Source organism: Ahaetulla prasina, chromosome 2, assembly GCF_028640845.1.
Source record: "Ahaetulla prasina isolate Xishuangbanna chromosome 2, ASM2864084v1, whole genome shotgun sequence".
Taxonomy (NCBI): Eukaryota; Metazoa; Chordata; class Lepidosauria; order Squamata; family Colubridae; genus Ahaetulla; species Ahaetulla prasina.
This window is the reverse complement of record NC_080540.1, coordinates 72,070,708-72,086,832: the sequence shown is the minus strand read 5'-3', so window position 1 is coordinate 72,086,832 and position 16,125 is coordinate 72,070,708. Positions and strand designations below refer to the sequence as shown.

Genomic DNA, 16,125 nt, shown 5'->3' with positions numbered 1-16,125 from the left:
ATGGTAACATCCCCTACTCTCAGATAACTCCACCCTGAGACAAAAAAGCAGACAAAAAACAAGCAGATCTACTGTAGCATGTAGCTTTTCTAGCACAAGTTGAACTCTGGATTATCTGGACAGACTCGGTGATGATGTTGGACAGCCCCAGAAATCAATGTAGATCAACCTAACATGTTCTTTGAGTCCAACTTCATAAATATACACTCGCATCTATGCATATGAGAAATAATGCATCTAAATGCATTAATATTCCAAATGACAACTACCAACCCAACTCAACTGCCACTGAGTAAATGCTGATGTCAGACACAAAATTCAGATGGCCTCAACCTTTCTTGGTTTGTAAGCAGCTACCAAGATGTGAGAATTAGTCTGCAATACCCAATCCTGCTTTCTCTTACCTTCCAACACATTTTCCTTTACTATCCTGATCTTTCATCCACTCTGACATGATACTAAGTGATTAACCCATGACCCTATTCAGACAGCTCCATTCCAATCCTACAGCCTTTTACAACCTCCATCTATCTCATTCAGGGGTATTTTCACTCTACAGCCATCTTGTACTTATACTTAAACCACACTTTTGAGTAATTTTTCATTCAGGGAACTTCTTACCATTGCCTCTCTTTCTAGACATTCATCTGGATCTAGTCAGGTCTCCTGAACTTGGAGTGTCACCCTGGGAACATTTCTTGTCCTGCCATCAAGGGAGCAACATTTCCTTTCTTTCCTGCTATCCAAAATCCTATTGTTTCCCTCCCTCCCATTTCACTATTTCTCTTTCTCCCCCTCCCTCAACTTCTATCTTCTTTGGTGACTGTCACCCCTTACACACCTATTTCCTTTTGTTATATAAACTACTCCTGAAAGAACTTTCATCCACATATTTTTCTCTCTATGGTAACTACTACCACCACAAAGCTGTGTTACCTCTTCTGAAAATGACCACTGGAAATGAAATGGCTGCTGCTTGGGTAGATGTTCCTGGCCATGCCATCTGCATGACTTGCAAAACCAAAACATCTCTGAGAAGCCTGATCCAATTATCCACACTGTTGGCACTGTTGACAGAAACAAACCATCTTTCACTGGTGCTCTTTCCATAATCTAGCTGTTCATCTCTAGCTTCCAACTTTTTACATTCTCTGTTAACTTGTTGAAAGTAGGCTGGGAAGGTTGCAAATGGTGATCATGTGATCCTGGGACACTGCAACCATCATAAACACATGCTGGTTGCCAAATGCCCAAATTTTGATCACATAACCATGAGAATACTGCAATGATCATAAGTGCAAGGACTGTCTAAGTCACTTTTTTTTCAGCAATGTCATAAATTTGAACACTCACTAAACAAATAGTTGTAAAATACCTGTAATTTATATTAAAGATAGAATTATTAATCACACAGAACTCACAAGAATAAAATATAGCACCAGGTCTCAAATGTTTGGCATTTACTGAAGAATATTAAAAAAGAAGGCAACTTTCCAAAATTATTGTTGAAGCTGTTCTCAAAATCTCCAGTCATTACTCACAGAGAATTTTCCTTACCAAAATCTCTTCTGTCATTTGTCTTACAATGTTCCCTTTATTTATAGATACGGTATTTGCAAAATAACAAAAAAATCTAAAAATGAGCATTACTTTAAATACCTACAAGACAGCAGCATCAAAAGCTAAAGATTGAAATAGTATTCAAATAAGGCAATGAGCGCACCCCCACTACCCCTTATTCTGTAGCTGCATTTTAATTTTAAAGCACTAGCAATTTCATTCTTTGGTCAGAGGTGGTGAATATATACTGCTCCCGAAGATAATTTTTTAAATCAATTAAACTAGAATCTATTTATTTATTTGTCAAGATGTCACTTTTCTTTAAAGAGCTTAAGGTTAACAATCTAATAATTATATTACATCAGAATAAAGGATGTTCTACTATAATTATCACCAGTTATTTGCTCCCTATTTTCCTAGAACACAGCTAACGATGAAACCAGGTGACATTCTGACACAGGTCAGAACCAATAGCAAATTGACATTATTCCGTACTCTTTATCAACTCCGAGCCTCCACATAGCTATCTTCCCCATTGCACAAATGCAATATTAAAGGCTAGATGTGCCTCAGATGATATGCAGTCAACTTTCCAAATTAAGAGCAATGCAGAGGCCAACTGCTACATCAGAAATACCTCCTGGTGCACCACTTTTGAATTTAAGAATGTGATGTACTTAATAATCTAGCTTCTCTTGGCAAGATTAGACCAACATGTCCACACTTCTGATTTTTGTAGCTTTTGAGTAGCTTTTAACCATGTTCCCCTTTAATTTCCCCATTCTTCTTTTTTCCCTTTTGAATACTTATAATACTTTTACATTATATTAGATATTTCAGTATTAGGTTGTCATGATTCCTAATTGAAAGCAAATGTGTAAATAAGAGTTCCAATCTGGCAGGTTAAAGGAGATAGTTTGAGGAGAAAATCACTTAGAGGAACCAGTAGCTTTTCAAACAAATGCCAACTTTAAAGCAAAGGAAGCTGCTTTATTCCAAACCACAGCATTGCTCTACCTTAATATTGTCTATACTGACAGCAGCTTTCTAGGGCTAAGAAGGAAATAATTTCAATTTTATCTAGAAATATGGGGATTGAAATTTGCATGCTAAATATTCAACACATAATTAGGGAGCTGTGCCATTTTCTCTAACAATACTCGGAATGGAGTGCCAAGTTTACTGTCTCTAATATATTTTAAGAAAGTCAGCTTTTGCAGACATACCCAAGAGTATTTATAGTCTAGAGATGGCAGTTAATAGCTTCTTCCAAGTTAACAGCAAATAAATATACACAATATCCACTGCAAGCAGGGATTTGCTGAAGCTTTACACCTGACCATGCAGCATGTAAGCAAGCAGGAACTCTTGAACATTATATAGTAATGTGTAGGTGAAACCAAACCACATTCTAACCAGGCATTTTATACTAATTTCAGATTTCTGGGCCGTCCATAAAGACGGCCCCATAAACAGCAATTAGGACTTGATGCTGTCAATACATGAAGCTATACAGGTAGACGTCACTTACCCAGTGATTTGTGCAGTGTCTGTTCAAAGTTACAATGAAGCTAAAAAAATAGCTGCAACCAATCCTTGTGTTTATGATTATTGCAGTGCTCCTCAGTCACATGACTGCCACTTGCACCTTTTGCAACTTGCTTGCATTAAACAGAGTTCATAGAAAAATGGAAATAAAATCCTAAGCCATGGTTGTGTGATTTTTCACTCGGTGATAGCAGAGCTTCACTTAATGACCAAAGGAAAAGTAAGGTTGTAAACCCATCACAATCATGTGATTTTCCGCTTAATGACTATAGTGCTTAGTGATCAAGTAGCCAGTCCCAATTGTGGTTGCTAAGTGAGGACTGTGTGGGTCCTAAGTGAGGACCCAATTGTGGTTGCTAATAAGGATTACCTGTACTAGGAACATTTCTGCAGATTAGTGTTTAAGCCTCGATTCCTTCAAATGCAAATAAAAATGCCCAAACTGTTTTCAAGATGACTTATACCAGGGATGTCAAACTTAAGGCCTGTGGGCCGGATCTGGCCACAGGGTGCTTAAATCCGACCCATGGGTCTGGCTTGGAAATATCAAAGGACCGGCCCGCAGTGCCTCTGGCAACTAAAATGGGCTGCATGGGCCCCTGCACCTCATTTTCACCCTCCGTGGCCTCTGCCGGCCAAAAATGGCCCAAAAAATGGCCGGCAGAGTGCTGCAGGAGGCCATAGAGGGTGAAAAGGAGACGGAGGGGTCCCACGTGCAGACCCCCCCATGCCCCGTTTTGGCCGGCAGGGTGCTGCAGAAGGCACCTGTCCCGTCCCCCCCCAGCCGCCACTCCGCGGAGGACTACTTATACGATTCTCAATTTTGTGCTTTTATTCACTTGTTATTCTTTCTGGGAAAAATATTTCTCTCTACTTTTAAAGCTCCATCTTTTTGCTAGACATTTCTGTGATCCACAAACATTTCTGTGGTCCTGTTCCTTCCTTTCTTTACAACTTTAACCTTTTTTTCATGTGACATATTTCTTCTTTTTCCTCCTGGTTTCATTTCATTCCTTCAAAAGCGCAAAGAAGGCTATTTTTGTGTTCCACTTAGGTAAAGATGCTTGAGAAGAAGCTGCTATGGAGGTGTGCAAAGAGTTATCTTCTTTAGTTTCTTGACAAGTATATTCTAGAATTAGTTAACAGCAAGGAAGTGTTTGCAACACTACTGAAAAGGATTACACAACTCATGATCCAAAGTTAGTCTGCTAATAATATCTGGGATATTATTCCGTACTCCAACATATCAGAAAGGTCTCAGATTGGGGAAAAAATGTTCTGTGCCAATGCATATTCACCAGCATGATACTCATGGAAATATATAAAATGCATGGCAATATTTCAAGTATTTGTAGAATTCATGTCTTGCTCTGGGAAGAAATGTAAATTCTTTGTCCACATACAATATTACACCTAAGTGAAAAGCACTCACACCCAAAGAAAGGATATTAGCATTTTACAGAATTTAAGCATGACAAAGCGCTTCACACTGATTCATGTCAATATTCTTGTAAGAAAGGTTTGTTTTGCTTCCTATGCTACAGATATGCTGAGGCTAATACATTGGTACCCTATTCTTTGACTGAAAAAGAAAGCAAAACAAAGAAAAATAATCAGCCTCAGATCAACTTCCTCATGGTATCCATTTAGACATACAGGTTATAGAATAACAGTCCATTAATTATTTTGATTTTATAATCATCATTTAAGGAAATATGACTGATAAACGTCTCAATTTAGATAATGCAGAAACAGTACACAATTTTATTTCCATTTCCCATGTGTGAGATGGAAGATGCAGTTTATATGAAAACAATTCTCAATCGTATCAATGGATATCAACATTCACTATTACATGTCTATGGAGATTCTCAGTCATCCAGGTCATTGTTGTCCCAAAGGTGCTTTTTCAAGAGGCATAAAAACATGGCACTATATAGGAAAACAAACCTATCAGGACAAGATTCAGCAGTCCATCTGCATTTAAAAGACAAAATCCACTCTTCGGAAGACAGCAAACTCCACATTTTGGACAGAGAGGTTTGAAAGAAGGGTCAAAGAGGCCACCTATGTCAAAATTAAACAGCCCTCTCTCAACGGAGGGAGAGGGATACAACATTATCTATGTCCAGTCTACACCACAGTCCTTTCAACAGTTCCAAGAAAGCTGCACACCCATTTGCACCACTCAGGTGACCCTGATGACATAGATAAACCTTCAGGTGGCGTCAAGTCATTGACGTGCTAAAAGAAAGCAAATGGTCAGCTGTCTGCAAGGAGTATAAATCCTTCCATTCTCCACCATCCAGTCAGAGCTAAAGAAGCTTCTTGGATGAGAAGTGAAATGTCTTTCAAAAAACCCCAAAAAACTAGAAAATCCAGTTGCCTCTTGAAAAAGCACCTTTGGGACATTCGCTACTATATTAGCCTAAATTATGGATGCAAGTTCCATCCAATTAAGATTCAACTTGTAAAAACTTCCTGAGAATTTCTGCATACAAAGTTCATTGAAAACAGGGATAAAAGATATTAGATCTAGATATTAGAATATATTTTTTTTACAAAAGCTGCTAAAGTGTCAATCTAACACACTCACTTTCATGGTAACATTTTCAAAGATATTGTCAAGGAATTGTCAGATAAATGTTAGGAAAGGGGCATTAGTCTTACCTGAATGTCCTCTCTCGGGACAGTGAGACCAGCAGCCAGGAATGGGTTAACTCTGTCTGTTATCCGATAGAACTGAGTGTGCAAACTGTTAAGCTCCGCCTTTTCCTGCTTCCGAGCTTTTGGGCTCAGTCTGACTTGGACAGACGTGTTTTTCTGAGCTAAACATTTTTGACTGCTTGATTCATAGCAACACCAGTGAAACACCAGGGCTCCCAGTTCTCTGGTTGAGCCTGCCACATTGCCAGCATGAAGGACGGTCCAGCCTGATCCCGCTGAAGGCCGTTTGCCGGCATAAACATCACGAAGGGCCTCCCAGCTCTGCTGGTCCAGCCCTCGCTATTGCCAGTGTGAACGGCGATCCAGCCAGAGCCTGCTGAAGGCCATTTGATGGTGAGAAGTCTGCCAGATCTTCAGAGCGGCACTAACAGGCCTAGCCCCGAACTGCTGAGCCCTAGAACGGAGGGGGTTCGAGGGTTTCACCCCACTTGACCATGAGGAGCATTACGGCAGGCAGTGCTCACGAGCTAGTCTCTGCGGCGCTAGCCTACCAGGCGCGGCATGGCTTCTTTTTGTGCCCTAGGATTCTCCTTCACCGGCGACAGCACCGAGTCCAGTAAGACCACACCTTCTGTGTACAAAATTCATTGGAAACAGAGATAAAAGTTCCTCTAGATATTTGAAATTTTTTTTTTTTTTACAAATGCTGTTAAAAGCATGTCAATCTAACACTCTCACTTTGGTACCATATATCCAGATGTCCTTTATATTTCCATGACATGTTAAGCCTTTCATGGTAACACTTTCAAAGATATTGTCATGGAATTGTCAGATAAATGTTAGGAAAAGTACAATTTTCACATAACTATTTCTATCTAAGTTACAGGCTTTCAACTGTCATTCGTGCAATAGGCTTAAATACCTGACAATATCAAAACTTATCCATATATCCAGTCTGGGATAGAGTACCAGAAGAAATACGAAACCTCAGGAACAAAAATAACTGATCTACAGTCTTTCTGATTTAATCTCTGGACCCAACAGAAGGCAATAAGAAGTTGAAGAACATTAGAGGAAAAAATAAATAAAACTTACTTGATATTAATATCTGTGTAAGCAAGATTAAAGTAGCAGACAGTAATCAAGTAATGTAGAGTGAATCACAACTTTAATCCACACATCATAAGTAATAAAAAAAATAGTTCATAGCTTTAAAGGGAAGTTACTCATGAACTCTACTTTGTGGAAGTCTTTTTTGACATTTAAAACAATTTCATTCACAGTATTCTGTTTGATTTGTGTTTCACTTAATCCCGCTTTCGCTTTCAGCAATCTTAGTTGAAAAGAAAAAAAACTGCAAGTGTAACATTTAACAGTAGGTTTCATATACAGATTTCCATTTTATTCTATGAAAATGCTATACAAGATAACACAAATCTTTATACAGAAGGAGATGGCATATGTGGACTAGAATACAATAGAGGATAGAGGTAAAAGTAGTTTTTTTTTCTAAATTCTTCTCTTACAACTTGTAGGACTACCTATTTAAATCTTTTTTTTTTTTTGACAAGTTTTATTTTAAAAAAATTCTTTCATCATACATATTTTATGAACAGAGTGTTGACTGGGTCACATCTTATACATAATCAAAATCATCATTATAATATTTCTTAATCTTCCCATTTTTTCCAATATTCATCTTCCCCCCCTACTTCATATCTGGAAGTGTCTAATTCCTTTTTCCAAATCATTAACAGTCATTCATCTTAATTTGCACTGTTACCAAAATTAATAATATTATTATATTACTTATTTTTACCTTTCCATTTGCAGTGGTTTATCACAAACATGTTCTATTTCTTCTTCTTTGCAAAAATCTTCTCTCTTGCCACTACTATAACAATTAAAATTTCATTCTAATTTAAAAAGTGCTATTATTATATTGTCTACTTTCCTATTCCCATTTATTAATCTATCTTACATATATTTGCTAATGTTTACCTCATCATCCTTCATCTTTAACCATCATCTTGAAATCTTTTTACCATCCCCTTTTCTAATGGTTTTTTGCACGACCCTTTATCTTACTCTAATTTCTCAATTCTCTGGGTTTTTTTCTTTTTATATATGTTACATTTCATCGTACGGGTCTGGATGGGGAGAAACAGGCTCAAGCTTAATCCCTCCAAGACGGAGTGGCTGTGGATGCCGGCACCCCGATTCAGTCAGCTGCAGCCGCAGCTGACTTGGAGGCGAGTTATTGGCCCCAAAGGATAGGGTGCGCAACTTAGGTGTTCTCCTGGATGAACGGCTGTCGTTTGAAGATCATTTGACGGCCGTCTCCAGGAGGGCCTTCCACCAGGTTCGCCTGGTTCGGCAGTTGCGCCCCTTCCTTGATAGGGATGCCTTGTGCACAGTAACTCATGCGCTCGTTACCTCCCGCTTGGATTATTGTAATGCTCTCTACATGGGGCTCCTCTTGAGGTGCACCCGGAGGCTTCAGTTAGTCCAGAATGCAGCTGCGCGGGTGATAGAGGGAGCTTTGCGTAACTCCCGTGTAACACCGCTCCTGTGCAGACTGCACTGGCTACCTGTGGCCTTTCGGGTGCACTTTAAGGTTTTGGTCACTACCTTTAAAGCGCTCCATGGCTTAGGGCCTGGGTACTTACGGGACCGCCTGCTGTTACCTCATGCCTCCCACCGACCCGTACTCTCACACAGAGAGGGACTTCTCAGGGTGCCGTCCGCCAAGCAATGTTGGCTGGCGGCCCCCAGGGGAAGATCCTTCTCTGTGGGGGCTCCCACCCTCTGGAACGAACTTCCCCCGGGTTTACGCCAAATACCTGACCTTCGGACCTTCCGCCGCGAATTGAAAACACATCTATTTATTCGCGCAGGGCTGGCTTAAATTTTATTGGTTTTAAATTTTCTATCATTAATTTTAAGGGGTTTTTTAGTTTTATATATTTTAAAGTTTTTAGGCCAACTATATAATAAGTTTTTTAATTTGTATTTTAATTGTATATTATACTGTTTGTTTTACCTTGACTGTACACCGCCCTGAGTCCTTCGGGAGAAGGGCGGTATAAAAATTGAATAAATAATAATAATAAATAATAATCTTCTGGCTTCCTTTTATCTTTTTTTGCTGTATTGTTTGAACATCCCTCACCGAAGTTTTCCCTTGTCTCTTCCAGATATTCCCCTTTTTCCCCTTTTATCTGTTTATTTTTAGGGGGGATTTTCCCCCTTTCCTCTCTGTTCTTTTGACATTCTGTAATATTTTCTATCTGATTTCTATTTTTTTGAAACTTTCTCTCCAACATTGTTAATTTCTTGTTTCTCATTTAAGTTTCCCTCTTCCAACTCCTCTTCCTTTTCTTTTCTGTATTTTTAAATGAATTTTCTGTTTCTTTTTTGCCTATTAGAGATTCACACATGCTTTTAAACATCAAAAGTAACTGTTCATTTATCTGCAACTCCATTTTATAACAATTTAATACTGCCCCAATTATATCTCTATGCACTTGACCAGAATTTAAAGTCTATATAGTTTTCTTGTATCTCCGCTTTTCTTCTTTCCTTCTTAGATTATTCCTTTTGTTCTTTAAAATTAAAATGTTCTTCTCAATTATTATTATCCAAATTCAGCAACAGTCAAATCCAATTATGAAGCTATCTTCCAGAAGAGAAGAGAAATAAAACAACCACCCAGATGTAAAACACAGTCACTCCTTAAATGTTTTCATAGTGTCCAACTTATCTTCTTCTATATGGCCAAGGTCGAAGTTTCCAGCTGCTATTTCTTCTGTTTTGTCTATCTGAATAGAAAATTACCATACTTTTTTTTCCTACAGCAGATGGCACTCTCTGTTTCTACTCCGTTACCAAATAGTCTATTTAATCCAATTGTTTATCCAGTAATTTTTAAAAGTTTCTTGTGAATTATCTTCCGAAAATCTTTTTTTTGTTTTAAAATCTTCTGCTTTTTTCAATTTTCCAAATCCAAGACTTCCTCTTAGATTCTTTATATTATTGTTCATGCTTTCTCTTTGTTCTGCGTCTGTGATTTTTTTTCCCCCAAATGCCAGTTAGCCGTTAGTACAAGCTCCGGAATTCTTTTAAAATATCAACTTTTCTTAGTATAATTTGGCATTTATCTCACCCAATTCTAGCATTCCATCCAAACGTTACTCCTGCACAATTCTTTGGTTCGGTTGTCCCAGCTTCAAGGTGGCCACCCTAAGATGGCCATTGCCCTCGCTGACGCTTTGCGACAGCTGTTTCTGTTCCAGAGAGGAAATTGCCAATTCCTCACAGTCCACGAAACGCCTCTCCTTTCTTCAACATCCCGACAGGACAGCTATGGCTGGAAAGTTTCCCAGCAGCGGTTCATCCAGCTGGATTTCATGAAGCTCATCAGAGCCAGCTATTTTCCAGTCCGTTCCCGCTGAGACGTCAACCGGAAGTCTACCTATTTCAATCTGATAGAGATCTGTGGGGCTGCCAAACTACTGGAGGGTAATAGACAGAACAAATAACTTTGAGAAACAGAAAAAAGAATGGCAACTAAGTCAACAGTCAGATAAAAGAAGTCTGAATCTCGCCCAGATCTGTAACCTGAGTGTCTTAGACAAGACCCTCCCTATTCTCATGAAGATGAAGGGAGGATTTCTACCTCTCCTCAAGGGACGGAGGAAGTGCACTCACACTTGTAAGATTCTGTTACTTTAATCTTAAAATAAAAATATTAGATTTTGGTTTCCCAATCTGTTCTACTTTGAAGGTCTGACACAGTGTTTTCAGGGGATCTTGAAGACCTCGTTCTTTATCTAAGCTTTTGGCTAGTGGGTGAAGCTGTTTCTGAGTACAATGTATGCATTTCCCATTGTTATCTTTTTGTTCCTGTGTTATACTGCTCCATGTCCATTTTTTTCCGTATTCCTGCTTTGTAAAGCACCCAAGGCTGCTTCGAGTCTGGTAATGTGCAAAGTCAATAACTATTATTAATAATAATTGTAGACTGAAAGATACTGGATTTATTTGATATGTAACTGAGAAAGGGTCACTAATGATTACCAAATTTAGAAATCTATGATCATGTACAACTTTGAAATAATTATCTTTGTATTTACAAATTAGATGAATACTAGAGATGTAGAAGGGCAAATCAATCATTTCTTCAAACTATTTTCTAGAAATGTAGCTACCCATTGAGTAAATGTCATATCTTTCTTTTTAGCTGGAATCTGGTTTCTAGATTTTAAATTAATAACACGGTTATTAGGAATAATAATAACACAAGAGGAATAATAACACAAGAGGAAAAACAACAGCTCCTTTTTTCAAAAGTCCAAGAAAAAAGAGAGAATATGTAGGAAATATTAGTCAGTCCACTATAAACAATTCACACTGTCAGTAAAGAAGATGATTTTGATGGAGATAGGAGAGATCTGTTACCAAAGTGAGAAGAGGAAAAAATATGTTTTAAGCCCAAACCATGCAGAAGGAATGTGACAGAGTCTCAGACAAACACCTTCCTAATTGACATGAATATAAGAGGGGGAGCTTGTAAAGTTAGAAAAAAATCAGTCTTGCCAGATTCTATACTATAGCCCATCTTAAAAGTAATTTTAGTGTTTAGGTAGAGTTGAATTTTTGATTTGGCTTTCTTAAAATGGCTAAAAAATACCTCAGGAATTGATCTCAAGTCCGCTCAAATGTTTCTTGGAATCTTCTGGAAAAATAGAACAATTCTGGCTTTGCAACAACTTGTGGGATCTCTCAGTTATGCAAGCTTTTCCCAAACTGCTTTGCTAACCTTATCATGGCAATGTTCTGGTACATTTTCTTCTCTGTATCCACTGCCCCATATTATAACAAACAAAATCAGTTAACATTTTTTTATTTCTTCCCCATTTCCACAGCCATGTCTACATGCCTTCAAACCTTGATGTGTTAACAGATAATTTCACTTGCTGATGTTTCTAAAAATACATGTTTTACATCTGTCAGGCATTTAGTGATTTCCTGCAATTAAAAGGTAAGTTAAAAATAATAAAATGTCAATAACAATGCATTAAAGAATATGGACTTGTTTATTTGTGTGTGTTTGTGTTTGTGTGTGTAGCTGTGAAAGGGAAGGACTGTAAAAGAAAACACTTTCATAACAAAAGCAGAACTTTTAAGGAAATAATTTTTTAAAAAACAGGGAATGGCAACAAAAGTTCTAGAGGCTACAATATGTCTCTTATACAATTTGCATTAGTTGTTTTTGCATGATCCATCTTGAGAGAGCAAGAAACCCACCCACTATACGTCTTCTGACAACAGATGGTTTGACCAAAAATTATGCCATCTGGATAGGAAAGGCTGCATTCAATTTGAAAAATTTTCAATATAACAGTCCACAAGTTTTAAAAGTATTCATTTGTACAATGAGCCTTGTATCTACAGCAGTGTTTGGGGCATTTTGCTGAATTTTAAACTTTGGTTATTTCTATACAGTGGTTGAAAGAATGTTGAAAATAACCAAGAGCGGATATATCAAAACTGAAAATGATATTCAGACAAATATGAAAGCTAGATAGAGATAAATTAATTTGTACTTGTAAGAAAATAATATTGAATATGTATTTGAAACAGATGTTTAAATATTCTACTGAGGACCTCCTAGAACAGTGATGGCTAACCCTTTTGCCATCACATGCCAAAAGTGGGGGGAACACGGGGGGAGGGGGGTCGTACATGCACAAGCCCACACCCATAATTCATGCGACCTCTCCCCCCCCCGCACTTCCCCCGTTTTTGGCACATGATGGCACAGTGGGCCTGGTAGGCCCGTTTTTCACCCTTCCCAGGCTCTAGAAGCTTTCTTGGAGCCTGGGGAGGGCAAAAACAGCCTTACCCACCCACCCACCCAGAAGCCCTCCAGAGGTCGGAAACAGCCTGTTTCCAGACTTCCAGTGGGCCCAGAAGGCCCGAAAATCAGCTGCCTGGCGCACACATGCGCATTGGAGTAAGTTAGGGCAGCACTCGCGTGCCCACCAATATGGCTTTATGTGCCACCTGTGGTACATGTGCCATAGGTTCGCCATCACGGTCCTAGAATCTTACATCATACGGCTGTAAGGGATCTTGCGGTCTTCTTGTACAAATCCCTACCGAACACAGGAGTGTCTTTTTACTGTCCCAAACAAATGGCTGCCCAATCAAAGAACCATGATTAGCTAAATTGCCTTCTCTTTTTTATTAATGCATTTTTTGACATTATTTTTGGGATAATAAATAACAACATATAATGTCTTTGAACTCAGAACAACCTTTACAAATCTTGGTATTTTGTGTGAAGGGAAATGTTATCGTAAAAGAGGTGCAACTTACTTGCTATAACCTAAATTATTAATCACTTAATGTTCATTTAATTTGCTTACATATATTAAAGAAGAGCTTTCTGGAATTTCAAATCATATGAAATTGCACTATATTTTCTTCATTCTCAGAGTTAAGGGCTACATACACTTTAATTTCACAACATATAGACCAGTGGTGGAATTTAATTTTTTTTTACTACTGGTTCTGTGGGTGTGGCTTGGCTTGGTGGGTGTGGCAGGGGAAGGATACTACAAAATCCCCATTCCCTCCCCACTCCTGGGGGAAGGATATTGCAAAATCTCCATTTCCACCCCACTGGAGCCAGCCAGAGGTGGTATTTGCCGGTTTTCCGAACTACTCAAAATTTCCGCTACCGGTTCTCCAGAACCTGTCAGAACCTGCTGAATAGCACCCCTGATATAGACAGATTTAACCATATTTTCAGTTGGGAAAATATGACAATCCCAGACCAGTCCAAATGCAAAAATGCCAGGGAATTTCTAGAAGCCTGGCACTCTGTCAAATCAGCCATCAATACACACATAAACATCAATAACATCTATAGTCTATGAAAAGAGATAATCAACCAGCTCAAAAAATGAGATTCCAGCACCACTCCACCAGTATCAGCACTCAGATCAGCACAGATAATTAACTCCAAGGTCAACTTCAGACCAACAATCAAGTAAGCAATACCCCAATCAAGAAACTGCCAAAGAGTCATTAGTAAACAGCCCAAACAAAGAATCCCTAAGACCGCTCCAACCCACACAGACAGGCAAGACACCAGAATATAAACTGATAGCAAACAGCACTTCTTACTAGCACTGATGATGTTACCTAGTTAGGGTCATGATTTCTTGAAATCAAGCAAGCTCAGACAGCACCAAGGACCCCTCACGTACACATTTCTCTGCTATCTTATATGCAGAATCTGTATTTTATTTCAAATGCCAACTTGCTTATTGATATACCTGGTGAAGGCTGAAATGTTACACTTTGAAACTCTGGTTCCTATTTGCAAGCTTAAATATCTCGACAGTTGCTAGTATATTCAATGAAGTTCATCTGACAAAACTAAATATCAGAATTAGCCATTCTGATAAAATAATACTTCTTTACTATTTTTAAAAATGAATCTCGGGAGATTTTTTTTTTTCATTTTGTATTATGGGTTTGGTTCAGAAACTTCCATTTGTTAACGATATCACAAAACTTTTAAATGACAAAATGCTGTTTTCTTTGCAAGTGAAGACAAAAATTCATATGGCACACTCGTCATGCCTGGAAAATATAATTAGAACATGAAGAACTGAATAAATAGTTTTCACTAATATACTCTGGATTGCTTAACGTTGTACTCAAAATATATACCTTCTAATCTGAAAACTACATAGACCGCTAGTTATTTTACATTAGAATAGTTTAGATATACAAGAGATAAGAAATAAAACTACAGTTCAAATGATGAAATCACAACCATTAATATACTAGACTATTTAAAATCAAAAGTAGCCAATAAGTAAACCGCCAGTCCTCAGGTCCTAGGAGAGGAGCTTTCATCAAAAACTGAATTACAAGTGGATTGGAATTTCTAAGCATGTAGGGGGAAAAAAGCAAAAATGATACAAAGGAAAGATAAATAAAATTTAATGAAGCTGAACTATTAAATTAATTTAACCGTTAAAAGTATAAAGGCAAGTTACACAGTTGTAGAAAATATGTTAAAATCATCATTAGTTATCTACTGTAGTATCTACAATATTTAGCTATTTGTCAGTACACTCTTTTCTGAAAGCATTCTAAAAAAATATTTCCCTAATATACTAATATAATTAAATAGGGATTTAGTGATACTGCTCTTATCTCAAAAATGCTTAATAGATACTAAAATGACCAAATTAAGAATTCTGATGATTTGTAATAATTAAAGCTAAAATAATATAATATGTAAAACAAATGCATATTAAGACCTAAACAAAACAAAACCAAAATAAGTTTCAACCACAATTTGATCTTCCATTATACCCATTCACTTGGCAGATAAAATGACTAATATTGCTGCTCAGTAAATAATGCAAACTGAAAAATGCTAATCAGAAGTGTAATTTGTATTGCACGGTAAATAAATAAGGGGTACTGTTCTTACCTGAGAAGGGGCGTTGGTCTTACCTGAGACGCACCTTCTCGTTGGGTGGAGACAGCAGCTAGGAATGGGTTGTACTCGTCTGTTCAGTTGAAGGACTGAGTCTGTCAGAGTTGCTAAGTCCCGCTCTTGTTGCTAGTGGCTTCCAGCTTTTGGCAAAGACGAAAAAAAAGATTCAACGTGTTGGGAGAAAAATGAGTTAGAAATGAAGACCAGACTGACTAAGGGTGGGGCTGGCTACTGTCTCCACCCAACGAGAAGATGCGTCTCAGGTAAGTCCAAGGCCCCTTCTCCATAGTGGTGGAGACAGCAGCCAGGAATAGGACATACCAAAGCTGACTATCCCTTAATCTTGGGCAGGCCCCAGTCTGGTCAGAAACCTCCCCGTCCTGATGAACTCGTTGCAAGACCCTGAGGCCAAATGCCACCTCAGTAGAGGCAAACTTATCCAATTTATAATGTTTGATAAATGGCGAGGGAGAAGTCCACATGGCCGTCCTGCAGATTTCTGACAGCAAAGCCTGAGTAGTCTATGCTGCCGACGTGGCTGCGCTCCAGGTCAAATGAGCCATCACACATGTGGGCCTGGGAAGGGATTGCAGTTTATACACCTTGGCGATAAGTCTGCCGAATCCCTCTGTTGATGATGGAAGGCGTGACCCTGCAACAGGGGTGAAATACTCTGATTTGGACCGGATCGGCCAATCCAGTAGCGATGGTGGTGGGTGGTTCTGAGAACCAGTAGCAAAAATCTCTGCCCTCCCCATGCCCAGCTGAATCACACGATCATCAGAGGTTGTTCTTTTTTTTACTTTTAAAAGCATTTTTTC

The 16,125-nt window shown here is 38.5% G+C and overlaps 1 protein-coding gene across 7 annotated transcripts in view; it reads right to left on the bottom strand.

The window, feature by feature from the left end:
• SFMBT1 (Scm like with four mbt domains 1) overlaps positions 1-16,125 on the bottom strand; it is a 146,411-nt gene that overhangs the window by 67,820 nt on the left and 62,466 nt on the right. For 2 of the 7 annotated variants that reach the window (XM_058167440.1, XM_058167441.1), the window contains exon 2: positions 15,299-15,444. The exons of 4 other annotated variants lie outside the window; for them this stretch is intronic. The gene's annotated coding sequence lies outside the window, so the exon portion shown is untranslated. The remainder of the gene's footprint in view (positions 1-15,298; positions 15,445-16,125) is intronic. One more of the 7 variants, XM_058167442.1, reaches the window with a different exon arrangement.